Here is a 25,279-nt window from a genome sequence, read left to right on the forward strand (position 1 = left end):
CACATAGCTTTCACCCTGTTATTTGACTGCTCAAGAAACCATGGCTCCTTATCACCTGTCTCCTTATACCAGCATTCTAAGATCACTGATAATTTGGCCCGTCTGAACTTTTAAGTCCTATGCTTGTCTTAAACCTCTGTACAAATCCTATACCCCCGAATCCTGGCATCTCATTGACCCCTGAGCACACCTGGGCTTTTTCACCTCCATGTCTATCTTGAATCACATGCTTTTCTTTTTATTTGCTATTTATTTTTATTTTTTTAAGATAGGCAATACTTTATTCAAATCCATAAGAGAAATGGAAAGCTTGAGTCTGTAACAAAGTGTCATGTTTTAAAGCATAGGTCAGTAATTGTATGTGAGAATATATACTTTTGCATACAAATTAACTGATCAGACCACAGCTTTTCAATGTTTAAAACAGAATAAGCTTCCTTATAAAAGCAGTACCTTTGTGACATTTTTAACTTTAGGATTCTTCTCCTTCTTCTTCACTCTCTCCTTCAACAGAATCCACACCAACCTCCTCATAATCCTTCTCAAGTGCAGCCATTTCCTCCTCGCCTTAGAAGACTCTCCTTCCTCTGTTAGCTCACCCACATACCAGTGAAAAAAGGCACGCTTGGCATATATCAGGTCAACTTGTGTTCCAAGTGAGCCTAGGCCTCAGCAGTGGATGTGGTTTTGCTCAGTATGCACACAGCTCACTCACTATACTTTGGCCAGGTCCCCACAAGGTACCACAGTGGAAAGCTGGTAATTAATGCCAACTTTTAAGTGAATGGGGCACCAGTCCACAAAGTGGATGGCACACTTGCCCTTGGTGGTGGCAATGGCAGCATGGCATCTTTGGAAACTACCTTGCCATGGTACAATAGGCAGCAAGCCATGGATTTACCATGACAAGGGTCACATTTTACCATCTGATTGGCTGGCTCAAAGCATGCATTTGTGATCTCTGCAATTGAAAGCTGTTCATGGTAGGCTTTCTCAGCAGAAATGACAGGGGCATATGTGGCTAGAGAGAAGTAGATGCGGGGTAGGGCACCAGCTTTATGTGGATTTCTGGCAGGTCAACATTTAGGGCTCCATCAACTCTGAGGGAAGAAGAGATGGAGGACACAATTCGACCTATCAACCTATTCAGATTAGTGTAGGTTGGGAGTTCAATATTGAGGTTTCTATGGCAGATGTCATGGATGGCCTCATTGTCTACAAGGAAGGCACAATCAGAGTGCTCCAGGGTAGTGTGGGGAATGAGGACGGAGTTGTAGGGCTTAACAGCTATGGAAACAAGGGGGGCTGGGTAAATGGAGAACTCCAGCTTGGACTTCTTGTCATAATCGACAGAGAGACGTTCCATTAGCAGGGAGGTGAACCTAGTACCAGTTCCTCTCCAAAACTATGGAAAAAACAGGTAGCCCTGAAGACTTGTGTGCTGATCAGCAAGTTTCTAAATTTGGTCTAAAACAAGGTCAGTGATCTCCTTGCCAATGGTGAAGTGCCCTTAGGCATAGTTATTGGCAGCATCTTCCTTGCCTGTGATGAGCTGTTCAGGGTGGAAGAGCTGGTGGTAGGTGACAGTGTAGACTTATTAATGACTGTGGGTTCCAGATCAACAAACACTTCCCTGGGCACATGCTTGCCAGGACTTCTTCTCATTGGAGGAGGTGTTGAAAGGGTCATCTCCTTCCCCAGTGGTTTTGTCACTTGGCACCTGACCATCAGGCTGGATGCCATGTTCCAGGCAATATAGAGCTCTCAGCAGACATTGCCAATTTGGACATGCCTGGCTAACATGGATGGCGATGCATTCACGTATGGTTGCTACTTTGCAGCTTCCAAGCAGATAGCAGAGAGGAAAAGGAGAGTCATTGCTTTTTACAGCACAGCACAACTCTTAGGTGGTTGATGTAAGAGAACCTGCCTACTTTCTCCCTTTTTAAAATGTGTCTGAAACCACTGTCATCAAATCTCACTATTACTCTGAACTTTTGACGCTACCAAGTCCACAGTGTCTTTGTTCCTCCCCAAACTTCCCAACACCTAATGCCTGTGGCCATGTATTTGGTGTTTTTCACATGCTGTGTGATGCCAGAACTTTACATCTGTGGCATGTCTCCTTTACATAAATGTGTCACCTGTGGCGGATATATATAACCTTTGGGAAACTCTGAGAATTTCAGTTCCAATTCCTGTTTAGTGTGAATGAATCTCACAAGATGGGTGCCAGCTGACAGGAGAGAATAGTTAGGGACCTGAAAGAATTAGCACTGACTGGGCACCTGCTATGCATCAAGCAGCTGTTTTGATACCTTAGAAACAGTATTTCACTTTACTTTGCAGTAACTCTGCAAAGTAAGTTGTACATTCCCCCGTTTTCTAGGTGAGAAAACTGGTTCAGAAAAAATTAGGTAAATTGGCCAAGATTGCAAGGCAACTGAATGACAGATCTGCAGTCAGCAGGGATATGTAAGACAACTCACATGGTTGTGAAGGGGGAACAGCAGCACTGCAAAGAGCTTTGGAGGCAGGCAGGCCCCACGTTATTTTGGAGATTAAATGTGAAGATGTCTAACCATGCCTGGCACAGAGTAGGTGTTTAACAAATTATGGTTATTGCCATTAAATCATATATAGTATTTTAATTTAATGTTTGAATGTCCCATATTACTTAGCAAATGTATGACTTAGTATTTGTCATACAGTTGGTATAAGCCATTTGATTTACATTTTGCTAAGCAGTTGGTTTGACTTTATTCAAGAAAAGGATGGGTATACTGTCTCCATGTCTGAGTAAAGGCTATGTTTATTTTCATTACTGCCATTGCTGGCACATAGGTCCTCAATAAAAATGTGTCCCATAATACTGGTAAATAAATGGATATGTTTAGGAAGTACCATCAGGAATCCTATCATTCCTTTGAGCACATTCACTCTTATTATGATGAATCTGTTGAATTGGATGTAGATACCATTCCAGTTGTTGTTAAACTGGCTCATCATCAGAACTTGTTTTTTGTTTTTTGTTATTTTTCAAATCACAGGTTTCTGAGCTATATCTCTTGAGAATCTGATATATTGGCTTTGGATGTATAGGGTTCCCCAGGAAGTTCTGCTCACCAGCCAGGTTTGGAGATACCACATATCTGGGTGGTAATGACCAACCTCCACCCCAACCCCTGGACACACACATTCTCTTTCTCTTTTATGAGGCACTCAATGGCCTTGAGTCAAATTTCCTTGCGGCTGACCAACCATGGGTAGCAACATCACTCTTTCACACCATGCTGATCACAAGCTTCCTGACGATAATGCCCATTGGAAGTGGAACAGCCACTATCATTCAGGTCTACATCATGTTTGAAAAGCAAAGAAAAGAGAAGGCAGAGGGTAAGTAGAGGTGCCATTGGTCCCATAGGCCACACTGCCAAAGAAGGCCACTGACATTGCTAAGTGCTTGTCATGAGGGCACCCTGAGTCTATATTTTCTGTCTTATACTTTCTGTCTGTTTTCTTAGACAACATGCCTGGAGGCTGCCCTCCCCCCTTCTTACTGTAACTATCCATGCTCAACCTCTTGGCCTTAACCTCTGAGGAACTGAAAGTTCTCTTGAAAACTTTCTAACATCCCCACATGGCCTGATGTCAGGCTTAAGGACAGGTCTCAGAAATATCAGGATGGCAAATGCTACTCTTTGTGGCAATTCACTGTGTTAGAGGGGAAGCAGGAAGGGCACATGAAATGGGGACTCCATAGCCATAGGCTGGAACCAGCCAGCTTTTTGCCTGTGCCACGCTCTTACTCTATAGCTCCGCTCTTCTTTTTTGAGCCCAAGAAAGCCCACCTTTCTTAGGCACCAACAAACCCTCAGCAAGGCACCGCCTCAGATTCAGATTTGTGTTTTGTTACAGATTGTGGGAAATATCAATTTAGAAGGGTTGCAAAGAAAATGTGATTTTAAAATGTGCTTTGAAAAAATTAACATCCTGGGGCGCCTGGGTGGCGCAGTCGGTTAAGCGTCCGACTTCAGCCAGGTCACGATCTCGCGGTCCGTGAGTTCGAGCCCCGCGTCGGGCTCTGGGCTGATGGCTCAGAGCCTGGAGCCTGTTTCCGATTCTGTGTCTCCCTCTCTCTCTGCCCCTCGCCCGTTCATGCTCTGTCTCTCTTTGTCCCAAAAATAAATAAACGTTGGAAAAAAAAAATTAAAAAAAAAGAAAAAATTAACATCCTAAATATTAGAATATGTAAAATTTTTAGTGGGAGCCTACTTAATTCTCAAGAATATAAAGAAGATATGAAAAAGTCCTAGAAACATCAATAAAAATTTGTTTAGATATTATCATTATTTGACACACAAAAATATTCTAATGAAAAATTTTCACTGTATTAAATTTTAACATTCATGAAAATAAATAGTATATATTGTTCTAGATAGTTTAGAAATTTCTACAGTGATAGAAGGTTTGTTTTATTTTTTGTTTTCTCATTATGATATACACTGAGGATAATGGAGAGATTTTTTTTATTATTATGGCAAGAAATACATAACATAAAAGTTACCATTCTAGTTATTTTTTTTTTAATTTTTTTTTTTCAACGTTTATTTATTTTTGGGACAGAGAGAGACAGAGCTTGAACGGGGGAGGGGCAGAGAGAGAGGGAGACACAGAATCGGAAACAGGCTCCAGGCTCCGAGCCATCAGCCCAGAGCCTGACGCGGGGCTCGAACTCCCGGACCGCGAGATCGTGACCTGGGGGAAGTCGGACGCTCAACCGACTGCGCCACCCAGGCGCCCCCCATTCTAGTTATTTTTAAATGTACAGTTTAGTGCTATTGAACAGATTTTTTTTTCTCTTTTATGTTTTGTGTGTTCTCTATATTATCCTTGCTAATTTTTATTTACTTTGAATAGGTATTCAATGATACTTAGGTATTTTGATGTCATGTAGATGCCCATCTTTGATTAAGCTCCTAAACATGTACCAGTTAATGTGCTAAGTTTTTCCTAAGTGTTATCTCACTTATTCCTTGCAACAACCCTCTGAGGAAGGCACTATTAATATTTCCACTTTACAGAGGAGGAAAGTGAGGGTCAGAGAAATTGTATTGGCTGTTCAAAGGCACATGGCTAACAAGAGAAGCTGCTAGGAAGAGTTTTGTCTATTGCAGAGCCTGGATGGTAAAACAACATTATTACTATCTTTGTGGGTTTGGATACCACAGATTGATGCGCTTTTCTGAAGACAAAATTAATGCATATCCAAAGTCTGTGCTTACACATTTTGAATTTTGCCAATGCAAAAAAGTTTCAACAAATATAACAGAGCCTCAATGCATTTTACAATTTGTGTTAGGTCTCCCCAAAGGCTCTGAATAACTGTCACAACCCAGTATACCCAGTGATTGTGTAAAACTGTTTTTATTTAACCCCAAACGGAAGCATAAATTTCTCATTTGCATACAATGGGAGGGATAAACATTCATCTGTTATCATGTGGTGTGGTAGCTAGAATTCAAGCTCTGTAATCAAGCCAAGTACAAACTGACTCATAGGTTTTTAGCTACTATTTAACCTCTCTCTCCCACTCTTTACAATTGGGATGAGAGAAATACCCACCTCCTCAAATTGAGATGATTAACTAAATTGCCAGGTACATTTCTAAATTCTAAATACAGTTTCCAGCTTATGATGGTTCAGTTTAAAAATTTTCGACTTTACGACAGCAGGTAAGCAATACACGTTCAGTAGAAACTGTACCTCAAATTTTAAGTTTTGACCTTTTCATGGGCTACCTTTATGCAGTAATAATACTCTCTCATGACTCTGGGCAGTGTCAGTGAGCCACAGCTCCTAGTCAGCCACGCAATTGCAAAGGTAACCAACCAACACACTTATAACCATTCTGTAGCCATATAACCATTCTGTTTTTCACTTTCAGTATTCACTAAATTACATAAGATATTTAACATTTTATTATAAAATAGGCTTTGTGTTAGATGCTGTTGCCCACTTGTAGGCTAATGTAAGTGTTCTGAGCATGTTTAAGATAGGTAAGGCTAAGCTATGATGTTTGGTAATTTAGGTGCATTAAGTGCATTTTTGACTTACGATATTTTCAACTGACAATGGGCTTATTGGGATGTAACCCCATTGTAAATTGAGGAAAATCTGTGGAAACTAGTTATAATTAGTCATTCATTTGGCAAATATTTATTGAATTTATCCCCTGTGCTAGGTACAGTACTGAGTTGGTACAGATAATTACAATGTGGTCCTAGCCTTTCAGACTCTGGAAAGGGTAGACATGGATGAACAACACATTATATTATGGAGGATATTATAACAATCTCTACAAAGTGGAAGAATGAAGGGAGGAGAGGAACTAGATGGGAGCAGTTGGGCGAGAAGGCTTCAGGGAGGAGGGGACTTGTTCTTAGCTAACATCTGCATTTCTATGCCACACAAAACTGCTGAATATTTAGTCCAAAAATTGGGTGTACAGCGTAGTGATTCAACAGTTACATACATTATGAAATGCTGATGATAATTAAATGTATTACAATATTATTGACTACATTCTCTATGTTGTACTTTTCTCTGTGCTGTGACTTACTTATTTTATAAATGGAAGTTTGTACCTCTTAATCTCCTCCACCCATTTCACCCATCCTCCCACCCTCCTCACCTTTGGTAACCACCAGTTTTTTCTCTATATTTATGAGTGTGTTTCTCTTTTTTGTTGTTGTTTTTTTGTTCGCTTGTTTTGTTTTTTAGATTTCACATGTAAGTGAAATCATATGATATTTGTCTTTCTGTGTCTGGCTTACTTCACTTAGCATAATACCCTTTAGGTCCATTCATGTTGATGTGAACGGCAAGATCTCATTCTTTTTAATGGCTGACTACTGTTCCATTATATATATATACCACATCTTATTTATCCATTCATCTATCAATGGACACTTAGGTTGCTTCCATATCTTGGCTATATCCAATAATGTTGCAGTAAATATAGGAGCGCATATATCTTTTTGAATTAGTGTTTTTGTTTTCTTCAGGTAAATACCCAGGAATAGAATTATTGGCTTATATGGTACTTGTATTTTTAATTTTTTGAAGACGCTCCATAATATTTTCCAGAGTAACTGTACCAATTTACATTCCCACTAACAGTGTGCAAGAGTCCTCTTTTCTCCACATCTTCACCAACGTTTATCATTTCTTGGTCTTTTTGATACTAGCTATTCTGAATGGTGTGAATTAATGCATCATTGTGATTTTGATTTGCATTTCCCTGATGATGAGTGATGCTGAAAATCTTTTCATGTTTCTGTTGTCCATGTCTTTGGAAAAATGTCTGTCCTGGTCTTCTGCCTATTTTTAATCAGATTATTTTTTTGTGTGGTGTTGAGTTGTATGAGCTCTTCATATTTATAAATATCTTCTCCCATTCAGTAGATTGCCTTTTTATTGTGGACCTCACCTTTTTGTTATGCTGATGATTTCCTTCACTTTCCTTTTATTTTGATGCAGACTCGATAGTTTATTTTTGCTTTTGTTTCCCTTGCCTAAGGAGAGAGATCCAGAAAGATATTGTTAAGGTTGAGGTCCAAAAGATTACTATGTTTTTTTCTTAATAAAATATTTAAAATTTATATATTTTTAAAAACCTTTATGCTCCTTAACTAAATTATAAACAAATCGCACTTAACACCAGAAAAGGAGAGAAAGAGCTTTTTGATGATGAAGAAAAGAGGTTAAGCAGACCGCCCCCCCCCCCCCTTGTCATTGGTAGTGTTCTGTGCTATGGAGAACTCACAACTATCTTTGGGTCCCGGAGAGCAGTTCAGTATGAACTGAATCTGACATTCTGAGCTATTTTCCTAAGTCAATATCACCATTGAAAGGAAACCATTGATCAACCAAGTGAAGCCGCTAAAAATGGATTCCAGCCTAGGAAAAATTCACCAGGGAAGCTGTAAATGTGCCTGGCCTGTCTTGGCAAGGTTGGGCTCTTTGTGATTCAACTGGGGGACAGCTGAGGGCTGCTGGCCAGATAAACCCCTAGCAATGACAGCCTGGCTCACCAGGCTCCAGATCCGCAGCACTCACTCCTAGCACAGTAGAGGGACGGGAGGAAGAAGCAGCCCTCACCATGGTGGACTGGGCTGAGGTTGGGTCTGTCTTTGCTCAGTGTCCATCTTCACACCCTGGTTAATTCCAGCCTCTCCAGAAGTGTGACTCTATAATGAGGGGCTGGTGGTGGCCTTGCAGCCTCCCTGCCCTCCTTTCTTGCCTAGTGGCTCATCACACTTTAATGGAGATGAACAATGAGGGGAGGGGCCAGGAGGCCTGCGGATTACACAAAGAATGAAATTGTGCCTTGGCCAGATCCACGCCAATTATGTCTGAATAAACAAATCCATAGTACAAGCTAAGAGCCTTCCTTTTACCCCACCTCCCGCCCCCGCATTTTATTTATTTTTATCTTGGTCTGGAAAGTTGGACATATTCCCTGTACCGTCCTGGTACCCAGATGGCCTGTTTGAGTAAGCAGTGGGGAAGAAGGTCAATAATACATCAGCATGCAGAGTCTCCGCTAAGGTCAGTCCTGCATAAAATATACCGTGACAACCTGAGGGCAAGTTTAAAATGGTGCTCCACGACAGGGTAGGGGTGGGGGTGGGGCTAGGGTCAGTACAGATGCTGCCTTCTCACAATCGCTGCAAAATTCTGGCCCCCCAAAACTATATTCTACTGGGTTTGTGTAGTGGTTCTTTAGGAAAAGTTTCTTCACACACAGGAGTGCTCATGATCCAAGTAAGGAGGATTTTAAGAGGGTCTGTCTTCATATATAATTATCTGTCATGTTGAGAGGCTTTTTCGAAAATAATCAGATCCAATTGTCCCAAACAGGAACATAATGGCTACTGTGGTATCAAATTCTAATCTACTGAATGAGTTTTATGTATTTGTTTTGTCTCCAGATATGTTTTAATAAGATTTGAGTGCTGAACTAGGCAATACTTACAAGTTTTTAGCTGTTGTAAGATTCCTATTCTTGAGTGGCACTTCACAATTACATTTGATTATGGCTATTTAATAAAGATACAAGCAGATACCTGTGTATAGAGTCACTGGGGATTTTACAAGAGTTCCTTCTGCTTTCCTCTTCCTTTTGAAGATTAGGGTAAACCCAACAGCACCTTTTAATGTAAAAAAAGAAAAGTCCGTTTCACTTTGGGAATTTATTCAAATTGGAGGCGAATACTGACACAAATATTCTTGAAGATTGATCCAGGTTGAAGCGTGTTGTGCATGGGTTTACTGTTCAACTTGCAAGTAATTTGTAAAGCCAGAGTCAGTCTTGACTATGAAACATTGTATCACTGTGATTGGAATCAATAGTTCTTGCACTGTCATTTGTCACATATTTACAAGCTTGAAAAATAGTTCATTTTGTCCTCATCCCATAACTCAAAAGATTGAATCAGAGCCCTGGAGGGATCTGCCAACAGGACACATTCATTACTGATCACCCGTCTTGGTGAGGCTATAATCACAACCATACCAAAAATAGAATATAAATAAAATTAAAGCACTATTCATTTGGTACACTCTTAAATATTTTCAGCTTCAAATATTTAAAAGTCTGCTGGGAGACTTCAATCACCTTGGTGACCTACATCAGTGGCCACAAAAAGAAAATTCATTGAAGCTGATTTTCCCATCACTCTCTCAAAACATTCAAAGATACAATTTTTTTGAATGAAAAAAAAAGCAAAATCTAGACTTAATGGTCCAAAAACTTCATAAAGTATACTTCTTTTATTCACCTTGTGTATAGTTCATAAATGACCTTCTATTCCCATGAAAGATTTGTAAAAGATGTTTAAAGATAATGCTTTCCATTTTAAGATAAAAGATTTATGAATGATGGAACTTGTGTCTATGAAATCGCTAATCCCAACTCTCTAATATTTCAGATGGAGAGCTTCATAAAATGAAAAGACTGCCCATAAAGTTGTACTATACCTGCTGTCAGAGACAATCAGTAATGGAATTGCAAAGTGAATATTGAAAAGGATGTGAGACATGCACATTTTGGGTTATAATAATGTATTTTAAGTCCCCTTCACTTCACTGCCATATTGATAAAGTATTAATGGTTGAAGTGTTGGGAGGCAATTATGATTCTTTAAACAAGTCCCTGGATGTTAACAGATGAACACATTGTTCATCAAATTTAGTTGCTAAAATAACCCCAAATTGTAGGATTGCAGCTAGTTTCTGCAGACAATTTTCCTGACTAAATTCAAACTATGGGAGTTTGACCCATTTATCAAGTCTCAGCCTGTACCAACCTAAAAATTCCAGATTGCCTTCCAAATGCTCAGTTGAGTGGTACTCTACAGATATGGCCTGACATTCCTTTTACTAGAACAAGATTGAAAATTGATGCCATATACCAGTTGTTTCCTCCCTAACTCTCTAATTTTAATTTTAATATTTTAGCTTCTATGACTTTACTATTTATTTTATGAAGTGACACTATTTCTTTCATAAACATCCTCACTGAAAATGGATCTTGTCTGTCTCCATTGCTTTGGAGAAGAGATGGCAAGGACACCTCATAACAAGGGAGACTTGAACTTGAACATATGTGCATTAGAGTTCATGATGTCTGCCCATCTGTGCCTCTAATTTCAGAAAGAGAGGGTGGTAGACAAGGAGACATGTACCCTCTGTCCCTGCAGCCAACTGGAATAGGTGTGGGCCTCTAATCCAGAGGTGACCCACCCATAAACTAGTCAGTGACATAGGATTATGTGTTCTGGTTTGAAAAGAAGAGCTGGGTAAATCAGACTCTTTGTCTGAAATATGGAACTGAGAGATGAATGAGAAGTTGCCTGTGGGGTATGTACTCAAGGCAAGAGGTTTTATAGGGATATGGTGAGGCAGCCATTACTGACCATGTGTAAGATGAAACAGCTTACCCTCAGAAAGAGAAGAGAATGCAGCTACAAGGCAGGACGTGCTATAAGGGAAAGAGAGAGAAAAAGCAGCCCTAGCTCTCGTGCTTTTATAGCCACAGTTTTTCAGCTTTGTTCAGATTCTTTCTCATGGAACTTCTGAAAAATGTCTCCTTCTTTGTTTGGAGCTGGTTTGAAACCTCAAAACACAGAACAAGATGTACTTAATATTGCTTCCAAGTCAGAGCTAGCCTCTCAATTGGGGATATTTTTCTATTTGTTCCATCTTACTGGCATGCTTGTTTGAGGATCAGTGCATACTGAAGTTTAGGGTTGATGCCTGTCTTTGTACCTACCTCTTCTTCTCTAATAGGAGAGACAAGGTACTCAGACACAGAAGAAAACTGCCTGGTAAAATGGATAAGTCCTTGTGCTGAGATAGGCTTGGGATTGTGCTTATAACCTAACAAACTAATTGGAAGCCTCAAATATCCTACTAATAGAGGTGGGTGACTTAAAATTTGAGGATAGGAATATGGGGAGGTGACACAGCCCAAAGGAACATCATTTTGAGTGGAACAAAGTTTGTTCTTTTAGGTAAAAAAACATAAGGTAGCATCAATGAAGTCAGGGTTTGAATTCTGACTCTGTCATTTCCCATCTGCATGACCTTGAACAAGATACTTGATGACTCTGAGTCTCAATTGTATTTATGAAATTACGATAATAGTTACTTTTTCCACAGAGTGGTGATAATTAAGTAAAATAATGTATGCAAAATATCTGCATCATTTTCTGAGACCAATGGAAAGCTTCATCATTGAAGCTTATTTGCCTGTCACAAAGCTATTGAACAGCTCATCATGTGTGCTTTAAAATCTTTTTTGGGGGCGCCTGGGTGGCTCAGTCGGTTAAGCGTCTGACTTCAGCTCAGGTCACTATCTCACGGTGTGTGAGTTCGAGCCCCACGTCGGGCTCTGGGCTGATGGCTCAGAGCCTGGAGCCTGCTTCAGATTCTGTGTTTCCCTCTCTCTGCCCCTCCCCTGTTCTTGCTCTGTCTCTCTCTGTCTCAAAAATAAATAAACGTTAAAAAAAATTAAATAAAATCTTTTTTTAAGCAGGGAAACTCAGGAAATTTAGTGAGAATACGCTCTACCTCACAAATCATTTCTGAGAGCTGGTTTGGTGGCAAATGTTAATGCATATATTTTACTGATAAGGAAGCCGTTTCTCAGAATAAATGAAACTCAAACTCAGATAGAAGTGACATACTTGAAAATGAATATGTAGGGAATTTGGGGGCAATATGACATACCCTCCTGAGTTTATTAGGGGGACTTGTGATTGTTGCAAACCAGAACCACTGATAGACTATTTCATTGCGTGGTTCTAAGATCTGATAAAGTACTCGTTTATTGTTTTTCTTGTGGCAGAAACCTCAAATGTTTAAACAATAAATTTCCTATGAGGATATCCTTAGTCATCATTATGCAATTCCAAAAACTGAATTCATGTCTATCTACTTTAAAAAGGCATTAGGTTGTGATCATTACTAATACTTTAAGCTTATCATGATCATTTCTGATATTAATCTATGTATATGCTAGTCCTTCATCTGCCACTCTTAGCAGTTGAATCCCTCATTAAGATCTCACCCACTTCATTTGTGAAGACAGGTGGAAGATAATGCCAAATGTTTATTTCTTTGTTCTCTATATCCTAAATTTCATTGTCATGCTTAAAGACCCAAATTGCCCTTGACATTTATCTCTGTGCACATAAGAACTAACAGATGAAACCATATATATATATATAGTATATATATTATATAGTATATATATATATACTATATATATATATACATATACCATATATATAGATATACACCATATATATATATATATATATATATATATATATATACACCATATATGTGTGTGTGTGTGTGTGTATATATATGTATATATATATATATAATGGGATGCTCATTAGTTACTATTTCTTCTGCCTTTCTAACTTGCTGTAGCCCCTTTGTATACTCTGACTAATTTTTCCTGGGACAGAAAATCATAGAGAATTAACCATAGCAGAATTCAAAGAAACACAAGCTAAAGCCAAAGGAAATAAGGGAAGGCACCCAGAAAGAACACATTTATAAATGTCAGATGTGTTTGATTTGTGGCAATTATGTGGAGAAACTTAATGATACATCCCCAAAGTAAGTAGACTATGTGACATTATGAAGCATCGGTATATAGTGAAAAAGGTTGGCTATGCAATAAGATAATCCCATCTTCAAAATTATTGGGAAATAACCGGATGTGAAAGAATCAGGTTAGTCCAAGGAACATGTACTACTCTGAGAGGAGCCAGACTAGAATGTTATTAAATAAGGAAAGGTGTGGATAAGACGAGCTGAATGTTACCTGGATTTGGAGAAAAAAAATGTGTGGGTTGAAGGAAGACAGACCATCTGCATATACCCAAGAAAGGAGAACCCAAGGGTAGAGGTCTTATAGTGTATCTTCAGCATGGTACCCTGGCCACAGAGTGCCCTGACTGGAATCCTCTTCTTAAATTCACTCAGCAAGTAATATTGACTGCTACTCTGGACCATAAACTGTGCCAGGGCCAGGGCCAGTACAGAAGAAGATGGATAAGCTTTCTGCCTTGTTCCTTGCCTTTGTGTTAGCAAAGTCTTTTTCTCCTCAGTACTTAACATCATTTAACATAGCATTGCGTTTATATTTACTTTCTTCATTCTCTGTTTTCCCTGCAATAAAATGCAAATGTTATGAAGAAGATAGGGATTTGTATCTAGTAGTATCAGTTCACTGCTCTGTCTTCATTGTCTAATACAGTACCTGGCACACAATAATGCTCAGTTAATTTTGTGAATAAATAGAACATAGAGGTAAACAAGTAAGGAAACAAACCTAAACAATTAAGAAAGCTATAAAGAAGAGAAATAAAACATCTATTGAATCCTTCTCTCTACCTGCATAAGACACTTGTAACAATGCTCCTTTTGGTACATATCCTTCCCTCCACAAAAAAGTGAATGTGTTAATCTGTGCCTTCTATTTCACAAGCCTGTGTTTTCCATAATATAGCTTTATATTGGTTGCATAGTATTCTATTGTTTGGCTTGTGCCATATATTTAAGCAATCCTCTATTAATAAACATTTAACTTGTTTCTATTACTTTGTGTTATAGACATTGTTATATTGAGCCTTTGTAAACAAGTGTGTTAACATATTGTCTGATTTTATTTTTATAATTAATTCCTAAAAGCAAATTCACTAAGTTAAAAAGTATGTATATTTACATTTTTGACATGTATTTTTAAATCATCCTCTAGGAGCGTACAATTTATATTCCTAACACCAGAGAAAGAAATATCCATTTCTCTCAACACCTACCATCTCCCGGTATTATTCTTTTTTATGTTTGCCAATCTGATAAGGAAAATCTGTACTTATCATTGTCTTGATTTACATTTATTTGATTTCTATTAAGATTAGACATATTTGTATATGCATTGTAGCCATTTGTATTTGTATATGTGTGTGTGTTGCTTGTTCTTGTCTTTTGCTCATTCTATTGTACTAGAACAATATTTTGAAACATTTAAACATTTCATAAACATTTAATTAGAAATCTAATAATTTTTCCACATTGGCCCATATTTAAAAATTCAATACGGGAGGCCTAAAAATGTAGAATCTTTATTTCCATAGGAAATGAAAAGTACAAACACACATTGATACAGTAAAGCAGAATGCCATTAGTCATTTGATAGTGGTAGTATATTTCCTAAGAATTACTGAATTCTAACTTCAAATATCAACTTCAATATAGCCTTTTGTGTTTGTCACATCATACTAAGATGTGACCATGAGGTCATAGTGACACTAAAACAGCAGGAACATGAAACCAGTACTATTTGGAGTAAGATTAAGGACTAGCTCATGTAAATGGACAGCATTTGGATTATCATTTCTTCAAGGATTCTGGAGCCAAGCCACCAAGCCACCACACTCCTTAAACATTCTGGATATGCTTGGGAGTTGGTGTGTTGCCAGTTATACCTATCTACTGCCATCGTAGCAAAGGCTCAATCTCTTTCATACTGCAGCTTTTTGGCAATTTGGAGCAGTGGCGGTGAAACTCATTTATGCTGGTCCCATGTGGCTCTGTGTCTATGTCAAATCTCTTGGTCCCACCAGAAAACTTACAAGCTTGATGCTAAATTGCCTCCTGTGTGTCATTTTGGCTCATAGCATTTTGTTCAACCTGCCATCCTTCTCTTTCTGTCCTTACAGAAATATATGAAAAGGCCCTCTTGAAGGACATACACAATCCCTAAATACCCAAGCAAGATTGAAATCTTGCATAAAAAGCATTGTCCTTTACCATATGCCTCCTTTCTATTAGGGTAAAAAGATGAGCAATAAACCATGGCTGGCAGCTCACAAGTTTCTGTTTGGTCAGAACCGTAAAGGAAGAAAACTTTGGAGCTGACATTATTCTCCTTTTCTTCCCCTACTGTGTACTTCTCTTCCATATATGTCTCATCCATCTCAAGCCCAAATCCTATCACTACAGAGACACTTGTCTTCATTTGCACAACTAACATTCCCTGAGACATGGGCATGGAGGTTCCTCTCACTTTCTGAAAATGATATTCATACTTTTCTCCAAAATGTACATTTCTAAACTTGACTAGACTTGTTTATGGACTTTCCAAATAGAAATTAACTAAAATGTACTGAAAAAATTTAAATTCTGCTGGCAGATGATTAATAGGATTTTTTTTTTGATGCCTTTAATAAATTGGATCTCAGAGATGTTTCTCATTTAAATGTGGCCAAGGAGTGGCACCTGGGTGGCTCAGTCAGTTAAGCGTCCGACTTCGGCTCAGGTCATGATCTCGCAGTCCATGGGTACAAGCCCTGCGTCCAGCTCTGTGCTGACAGCCTGGAACCTGAAGCCTGCTTCACATTCTGTGTCTTCCTCTCTCCTTGCCCCTCCCCTGCTCACACACACACACACTCCCTCTCTCTCTTTCTCTCTCAAAATAATAAATAAACATTAAAAAAGAAAGAAATTATAATAAAAAAATAAAAATAAATGTGGCCAAGGAGTCACATCCCACACAATTTCTTTTTTTTTTTTTTCAGATTTTTTCAATGTTTATTTATTTTGAGAGACAAAGAAAGAGTGTGAGTGGGGGAGGGACAGAGAGAGAGGGAGACACACAATCCGAAGCAGGATCCAGGCTTTCAGCTGTCAGCACAGAGCCCAATGAGGGGTCTGAACTCACAAACTGTGTGATCATGACCTGAGTTGAAGTTGGACGCCTATCCGACTAAGCCACCCATGCACCCCACATCCCACCCAACTTTATCCCAGAATTAATTAATTAATTAAATTTTTAATGTTTATTCATTTTTTTGAGAGAAAGAGAGACAGAATATGAGTGGGGAGGGTCAGAGAGAGAGGGAGACACAGAATCCGAAGCAGACAGCACAGAGCCTGACATGGGACTTAAACCCACAAAGTATGAGATCATGACCTGAGCTGAACTCAGGTGCTTAACTGACTGAGCCACCCAGGCACCCCAACTTTATCCCAGAATTTAAAAAGTAAAGGACTGTTTGCTTTTCTGTTTTTCATATATGAATTCAAAGTTTGAACATATTTAGGGTAAACATAAATATGGCCAATTTTTTTAAATGATATACACTATACATGAATTATATGTAAGATATCTATATCTTGGAATTTAAAAGTAGACATATGTCCTTATTTATTGTTTAATTTATTTAACAAATTAATAAAGCCAACACAAAAGTGGGCTTTTCAGCTTCTTATTCTATTTATTTTATGTTCATCCTCCCCAATTTTGCTATTCCTTCCCTGAGACAGTAAAGCTCTTTAGGATTTTAGTGGTCATCATTTCAAGATCATGCAGGCATCTATTCCAAAGCTATTATTAAAATTGCTGAAGATGTCCTCTGGCATCCTCTGGCAGATTCAAAGACTCATTTCCCTTTCCTGTAGACACTTGTTCCTTATTTGGAAGCACTTAATAGTAAAGCAGGAAGCAGCAAACACAGCCCCCTCTGAAATGGCTGAGCAGTATTCAATCTGGTGGCAAAAAAATAAATAAATAAAATTAGGCTCGTGATGAGACACCACTTCCATATACACTCAGGAAGTGGAGAAAGGACATCCACTCTGGGACTTTATAACAAGGCTCATATTAGTGTGTCTTTCCATCTAAAAGGAAGGGTTAACCTCACTTAGCAAACAGTACTGCAATAGGGAGGTGGGGGCCTAAAGAATGCCATTCCTGGTTCCACCTGATGGTTGGTTGTCTTCATGGTGACTGGGGCAGTGAGAGGAGTCTTTGAAACATTATAGCAGCAAAGCCCAGAAGGTTCTTTCTGAGGCTCCCAGCCAGTGTCTATGCCAAGCCTCCCTCTCGATCACTGCCACTGGACCTGGACTCACCTTCTCAGTCCTTCTGAATATGTCCTCCTACTTCTTTAACATTTCTGGCTCAGGTTAAGTTTTTTGTCTTTCACAAAGCCTTACCTGGAGGCAGCATGACCTCGGAAGTGTGGCATTTAGAGCTAGATGAGAACCACTGTTTTCTCTGCTGTATACTTGCTCCGTGGCCTTAGGCAAGTAACCTGAAGTCCCCAAACCTTTAAAAATGGCTAAGATTAATACCCATATTTCAGGGTTGTTGTACTAATTATAAAGTATTATTAAATGCTAAGTACTTAAGTTAATAATGAATGCACAGGGTTCTTTGCATTATTCTCTTTGCTTTTGTGTATGTTTGAGCATTTTCATAATAAAAATCTTTTTATAAAAGGGAATGTATATAAAGCACCTAGCACATAGCAGACAATTCTTTCCTTCCCACTCAATCTTCTCTCTCTTTCTCATCCTCTGAGCTTTCATGGTTAGTCATTCCTAGCCTTCAGGTAGGTGTTCCTCAGGTAGGGAGTGACTGAAATATAGCTGGGACCCCAGGACCTCTGCATTACCCTCAGATGCTCCTTAGTGAGGACCCCAAGGAAGACCTAGACAGGTGGACACCATCAGACAAAGGAGTTCTTGTTATAAGTTCAGGACTCTAAATGCAGACCCCAGTGAAGGCACCGGGGACCTGGCCGTCTGTGGAGTCTTCAGGGCACCTTCCATAGGCCAGAGGCAGACTTAAAACCTCAGCCAGCTAAGTAACTTCTTGGGTCTTTCCTTTGGGCTCATATCCTGATTTTGAATAGGTAGATACTTCAACTCTGATGATGAAGAAAAACAAACTGAAGAGAATGAAGAGGGAAAGAAAGAATTTTTCCCTAGGGCCTAGAGTGGAATTCTGCTCAGCTGCTCACTCTTGACTGCCACAGAGATGGCCCCTTGTCCCCAAAAGGGGACAGTGCCTGCCTTTTCTCAGGGACCAGGCTCTCAAGAAACAAGCCATAAAATGGAGGAGTGTGGGAGCCATGAGGAGTAAATGAGAGAACTCCTCAAGAGATTCTGAGTTTTATTCCCTCTTTTCCTCACTCCACCTGGAGGCAGCCGAGGCAATGTTCTAATTCTTGTTACCCTCTTCCTGAGAGGAGGCAACACATCAGGGGATGGCAGTGGGAGGAACCTTGAATTCTTTCCAGAAGAAATGGAAGCTTAGGCTAAAACCATGTATTTGCTTTTTGTTATAAACCAGAAGGTTTCCTTCTTCAGAAGGAGGAAACATACATAGATTAGAAGGACCAGTGTGACAGGGAATGTAGCCTTGTCATTAGGAGTCTGACTCCATCTTTTGATGTTTGACTGTAAACGGCTTTTACCTGTTTACCTCTTTCCCTTCTGCCCCACATCTGAGCAGGCTTGCATCAGTGGAAGATTCAGGCCATGAAATCCCTCTGGTGGGAATTCCCACCCTGGCCCCATCCCCAACCATTGTGAAACCCCCAGCAGGTCTCCTCTTCTTGCTCTCAAGTGATTGTCAGACCATTTTGGGAGGTATTTCCTGCTCTCGCAGAAAAGTCTCAAATATATAAATAATAAAGCTTTTATACCCTCTTGGTGTGTGTGTGTGTGTGTGCGTGCGCGCGCGTGTGTGGCATCATTAGTTTCAACATCTGTATCAAATTCATAACATTCCATCCTGTTTTTCCAAAGAGTCACTTCCACAGGAATAAAAGGGAGGAAAGAATATAGCATTAGCCATTTTTGAGTGGTGGGATTATGAGAGATTTATTTTTCTATTATTTTTCTTATTTTACTTTTCTGTAAAGGTCCAAATTAGTAAATATATATGACTTTCCAGGCCAGAGTTACGACTATTCAACTCTACTCAACACTCAACTTATAGCGTGAAAGCAGCCATAGACAATACTAAACAAATAGGTGTGGCTGTATTTATACTTTATTTAAAAATACAGTTGGAGGACCAGATTTAACCTGCAGATCATAGTCTCTCAACCTCTGCTTTAAAATGTTTCTACACTGAAAGTCTAATACCTATATGATTAAGAAGTTGAGACAACCTGGTAATCTTAATTAAGACCTAGTGATTGGCTCTTGTGCGGGTGATAAAAGGAGACAATAAGAGATATTTTCTTAAGGCAGTGGCTTACTTCTAGAGAGGGGAATCTTAGAGTCTAAGATTTTCCTACCCCTCCCCCCATGAGATGTTGCTATACTGGCCCCTGACCCTGAGGAGACTAATAACTGCTACAGTATCACACCTTATAATCTAGAATGAAAATACACATTCTAAAAGGAATCAATTGATCCCACCCTCTAGTAGCAGTAAAATAACTCAGAGAATCTTGAGAAAGCTTCTGATAAGTTCAACATGATATCGTTGGATGGTGGTGACTTAGTTTTCCTTTTCATTGGATTTAGGCTTCCCTGATTTGTTTCTGCTGACAGGGCTGGGACCTTTTCAGAGAATGAGATGGGTCTGAGCAGCTCCAGAAAATTCTCCCTTCTGCCCAGCATCTCAGGGGAATTCCCACCATAGTTCATATTTCACTGGGGAAAAATACTGATGAGACTTTCAAAATGCCACTTTGGCCCTTGCCACATCCACAGGCCCCCAACTGTCCCTTCTAATGTGAGTCTCTCTAATAAGCAGGTTTGCTGTGAAGGAAACACCAAGTGTGGCAGAGATTGTCTTCCTATTGGGAGAACAGTGGGAGAGCAGGTGCTTGAATGCGGGAATGTCAGAGCTCAGAGTGAAGGCAATTATTCTCCTCCATGTAGCTCAGCATGGAGAAGAAATTAGTAAGGAAAAGTCAGGCAGCTGCTCTGCCCCGAGTGTCATGGGCAGCTGCAATAAGAGGGTGTCCCATACACCTGGACACATGTAAACTGTGCTGGCCCCAACAGGCCTCACGGGCCAGCACCCAGGGTCTGAGCTGCACTGCAGAGAAAGGCCTATGCCAGGAAGGAGCTGGAAGGGTATTGATCACTTCTGTACTCCTTACAGGAGCTGGAGGTGAAACGAGAAAGATGATGCTTAGACATCTTCCCTAGCAGGGACATTTTTCAAAATCAAAATCAACTCAGAAGAATAATATTATATCCTCTTCACACTTTGACATTCTTCCATCTAGGCTTAATTTTTTCTCCAAACCAAGTGAAAAAAAATAATTGGTGGTCTGTTCCACTTCCAATTAGCTACGCCCAAAAGATAGGGCCCCAAACAGCTTATTTAGTGAGAATGGGAAAGATTTTAACAGAATGATCTTCGCCTAGGTTTCCCTCAGGGCCAGCCAGAATATTAATGCAGGCTGCCCAGGAGCATACACTGTCAGACCCAGGGGGACCCTGGTAATCAGGAGGGTTCAAGTTCCTCTTGGAGTATTCCTGTGTGAGGACTCCACATTCTCCTCTGCCGTCTGCATTATGCAGCTTAGAATGGGTTAAAAGATTCTAACAGAAGCTTGAGAGAAGGGGCATTATATTGGCTAGAGAAAATGGGGATTTTTTTAAATGTTTATTTTTGAGGGGGGAGGGGCAACTAGGGAGGGAAAGAGAGTATCCAAAGCAGGCTCCTCGCTGTCAGCAGAGAGCCCAATGTGGGTCTCAAACCCACAAACCATGAGATCATGACCTGAGCTGAAGCTGGATGTTCAACTGACTGAGCCACCCAGGCACCCTAGAAAATGGGGATTCTTTAATACAGGCCCTTGCCATTTCTGTGTGGTTAAGTAATCCCTATGCTAGATTTTAGGTTTCCAGAACTCATTTGTTTCAAAGGCAAAGGTGAGAATTCCACTGCGGCCTACAGGGTTCAGTTCCTAAGTGTTAGTGACTGAAGTAGCTCAGCCCAATAACAGACAAAGCCCTGAGTGGTTTAGCACAACATACATTTTTGTCATATATGCAAAAGTCCAATGTTCCTGTCTGGAGGGCAGCTTTACTCCACATGATCATTCAGAGACCAAGGTTCCTTCTACCTTGTGGTTTCTGCTTCTTTTAGGGCTTCAGAGTCTTCCCTAGCCACTGAAAGGTGGGGAACAAAGCAAGGGGAAGACATACCTACTTCTTATCCACTGAGACCCATTCACATTCCATTCATGAAAATTAGTTGCACAGCCACATCTAGATGCCAGGCCACTGTGATACATAGTTCCTGGCTGGGCAGCCACTTCCCAGCAACAAGCTGATGCTGGGGGTCTGGGTGGCCACCTGGCTTCAGGCATGCTCATAGTTGTTCAACCTCTCCCAGAACTGCCTGCTGATCCTGCCGCTCACATGCAAAATGACTAATCCTGGGGTGCTGCTTCATTTTGCCCACCATTGGCCTTCTGTTCTCACAGGTCCCTCAGGTAGAGTTCTGCAAATGCTTCATTTTAACTAAAGGTAGGTGTAGTGTGGAGGTGGGGGGATTCTTGGTAGGAAGGCCATCCTGGATGCTTTGACACAAGCTGATGGTGAGAGAGGAGAGTTAGGGGTTATCTGTGTGAGAGGTGTGGTCTGACAATATGAGGGATGTGACTGTCAACTGGGAGGCAGTCCAAGATGGCTTGGTGAATGGAGCTCTGTTCAGAGTCATTGCTCTGAGTGACATTACCAGAAATTTCTGTTTCTTTGCACCAAGCATGCCTGATAAGGTAAACATTTTAAAAAGAAAATGTAACACTCTGGATTTCAGTCATGCTAACTCAATCCCCAGTTCCTTCTGACCCATTTTAATCTTTTTAAGTTTATTTATTTATTTTGAGAGAGAGCATGAATGGGGGAAGGGCAGAGAGAGAGAGAGAGAGAGAGAAAATCCCAAACAGGCCCCACACTGTCAGCATAGAGCCTGATGAGGGCTTTGAACTCATGAACTGTCAGATCATGACCTGAGTTGGACCCTTACTAAACTCAGCCACCCACTCGCCCCTCTTCTGATCCATTTTAACACAACTCTTCTGATAAGTTTATCTTTCCTCTTTCCCTTCTTGGAAGTTTTATCCAGAGTCTTTACATTGCTAGGGCATTTAAGATTTTTCTTCACATCTTTTTTCATCTATTCTGTCCTTGCTTTTCAGAAAAATCCTGTGGGCTAGGAAGTACACAGAAGTACACAGAGAGTTTGAATGATTGACACAGGGTATCTGATACCACATGGCCAATCAACAACCACCCAGATGTCCCAAATGTCCCAAATGTTCCCAGATTCCCCAGATGCCCTGACTCTCAGGATCTAAATTTAGCAAGACTGGACCACCTTTCTCATTTCTTTTATAATCCATCTTACCCAAATAATTCCTGTCCAAATAATTCCTGATCTGGACACCAAGTAATGGGTTGCCCATCTGCCTTCTACTCCATTCTCTGTCTACAAGACCTTCCACAGTAATGAGTCACAAAGTTTTCTTGAAACTGATGTGATTAGAAATATAGCCTACCTTGACATACTTATATCAGTGTAGGAAAGATTTTCACAAATCCTCCTACTCATGGTGCTCCAAATCCTTGTAAGACACCTCAGCACCTCATTACACATGGGGGTACTGAGCACATCTTGCAGAGTACTAAGCCCACTAATGGGAAGGAATCTCTACTGTCTATTCAAAAGTTGAAATTCCACTACATGCTTTCCCTAGGGAGAAATGAAGAGTTTTTGCTTCTAGTATGTTCCCTGTGTGGCCTTTGTTACTCTGCTTCTCTAGACTCAAGTGGGTGAGAGAGAGGTTTTACTGCATGTGCAGAGCACAGACTGAAGCTAGTTCGCCTATGCCCAAACTCTGGTCTCTGCCACATATTAGCTCTGTCATCTTGGAGAAAGTACAGTAAAACCTTGGATTGCGAGCAACTTGTTCTGTGAGTGTTCCATAAGATGAGCAAACATTTTTAATAAATTTTAACTTGATACAGGAGTGATGTCTTGCAATAGGAGTCCTACGTGACACTGAATGTCACATGATCACAACTGAGCCAATGATTGTTGAAATTTGCTTTGATATACAAGTGCTTTGGATTACAAGCATGTTTCCTGAAAAAAAATTATGCTCACAACCAAGGTTCTACTTTACTTAACTTTCCATTTCTCCATTTCTCATCTGTAAAATGGGGATGATAACCTGTGTTACTGGGCTGTTGTGAGGATTGAATGTGTTGATAATATAAAGCACTTTCAACCATGCCTGGCATATAATTAGTTCAACATAAGCACTTGCTATTTGGTAATGCATGCTATTTGCCAGGTCTGGTTTACCAACCAGTAGTGGGCAATCAGCTAGACTGTTAGGGAATTCTCTTTTAGCCATGCATGCTTTCTGAAATCCATATCCTTGGTTGGGCTTACTTAGATTTAGTTCTCTCCAAGGAGAAGAGGAGTAACCAAGAGTAGAAACTGCTAGCAGGCTACTTCACCTGCTGAATGGCTGGCTTGCTCCAACACTGATCCTTTGGTTTTCATATAACTTATTGTTCAATTCAGACTACTTTTCAGAGCATGGAAATGTTAAACCAAATGGAATCCTGTGTCAAGAGTATTAAATAAGGAATACCCTAGCCAATCTAGGAGATACATGTATGGCCTCTGTAATTACTGCTAATTTGAGGTTGGGTTATTTGGTTTGCTGGTGAACTATGGCAATAACTACTAGGCCCTTGTACATATTGTTGACTCTGTTCAACATTCTTATGAAATATATTTTATTGTTTTCCCCATTTTACAGATGAGGCAATGAAGGTTTACTGATGTGCTAAAATTACACCAGTAGTGATCAGCTGCAGTTTTTCTCTTCCACCATGTTATGTTCCCCTTATTCCCAGAGACCTCCCAGTTTCTGAACATCTTTAACTACTCGTGCAACCATTTATCTGAACTGTCTGGTCCACATGCTTTCAAAATTCCCATTGTTCCCCTGGTATCTGGTTTGTGCCCATGACAAGGCATAAAACTAACTTTTAAAATTATTAAAACAGATATGTGCATTATCTTTTCTCTGGGCCACAATATAGAGAAAAAATGGTTTTTGGAAAAAGAAAGCTTAAACTTTGATTATGTCAATCATTGACTGTGAGATCTGGCTCAATCTCTTGCATCCTTTTTATCACAGATCTTATACCTGTGTGTACTCTTGGAATTGTGAGCATTTCCTCATCTGTAAATTGGGAATAATAACACTTGCCTAGTTTTAAGGAGTAAATGAGATTCCAGGGAGAAAAAGCTTAGTTAGCCAACAGTAAATGTTAAAAATAGCAATGATTATTATTATTTTTTAAATTATTACCATCCACCTAGAAGAATGAACTTTGAGATAGATGAACAAATGGCTAAGCATTGTATGATAAAACCAGGAGGGCCTGAACAAAAATGTTCTATGCCTTTCTGTCTATAAATGTTTCCATACTTGCACAAGTATGCAAGTATGAAAGATGCATACATAAGGATTTTCATCATTACATTGTTTGTAAATGTAGAACACAGGATGTCTTTGACTTTGGCTAATTGATTATGGTGTCTCTCTAGTGCTGAATTGGATGAGCAGTCTACTTAATTTGTGTAAGAGGAAACATCCTGAGCCTGGTAACTGAAAGTTGGGTGAAATCACCATAGCAGGAAAGTTTCAACCCCACCACACCCTGTACCTGAACCAGAGTGCAGACCTGGAGTCCCTGGAATGAAGTAGCATTTGAATCCCCTAGAGGAAGGAGCTTGCAGCACTGCCAAAAATGTATCCTGTAAATCCCCCTCCTGGACTTCTCTGTGACAAAAGTCAATGGAAAACAGTGACAGCTCACTAGAGGCAGGACCCAGACTCTT

General features: G+C 40.0%; 1 pseudogene; it reads right to left on the reverse strand.

Annotated features, from left to right (window-relative positions):
• Nucleotides 1-447: 447 nt before the first annotated feature.
• Nucleotides 448-21,719, reverse strand: LOC112855576 (tubulin alpha-1A chain-like; annotated as a pseudogene).
• Nucleotides 21,720-25,279: the final 3,560 nt, after the last annotated feature.

The sequence above is a fragment of the Puma concolor genome, chromosome B3, assembly GCF_028749965.1.
Source record: "Puma concolor isolate L17-30 chromosome B3, mPumCon1.1.hap2, whole genome shotgun sequence".
NCBI lineage: Eukaryota > Metazoa > Chordata > Mammalia > Carnivora > Felidae > Puma > Puma concolor.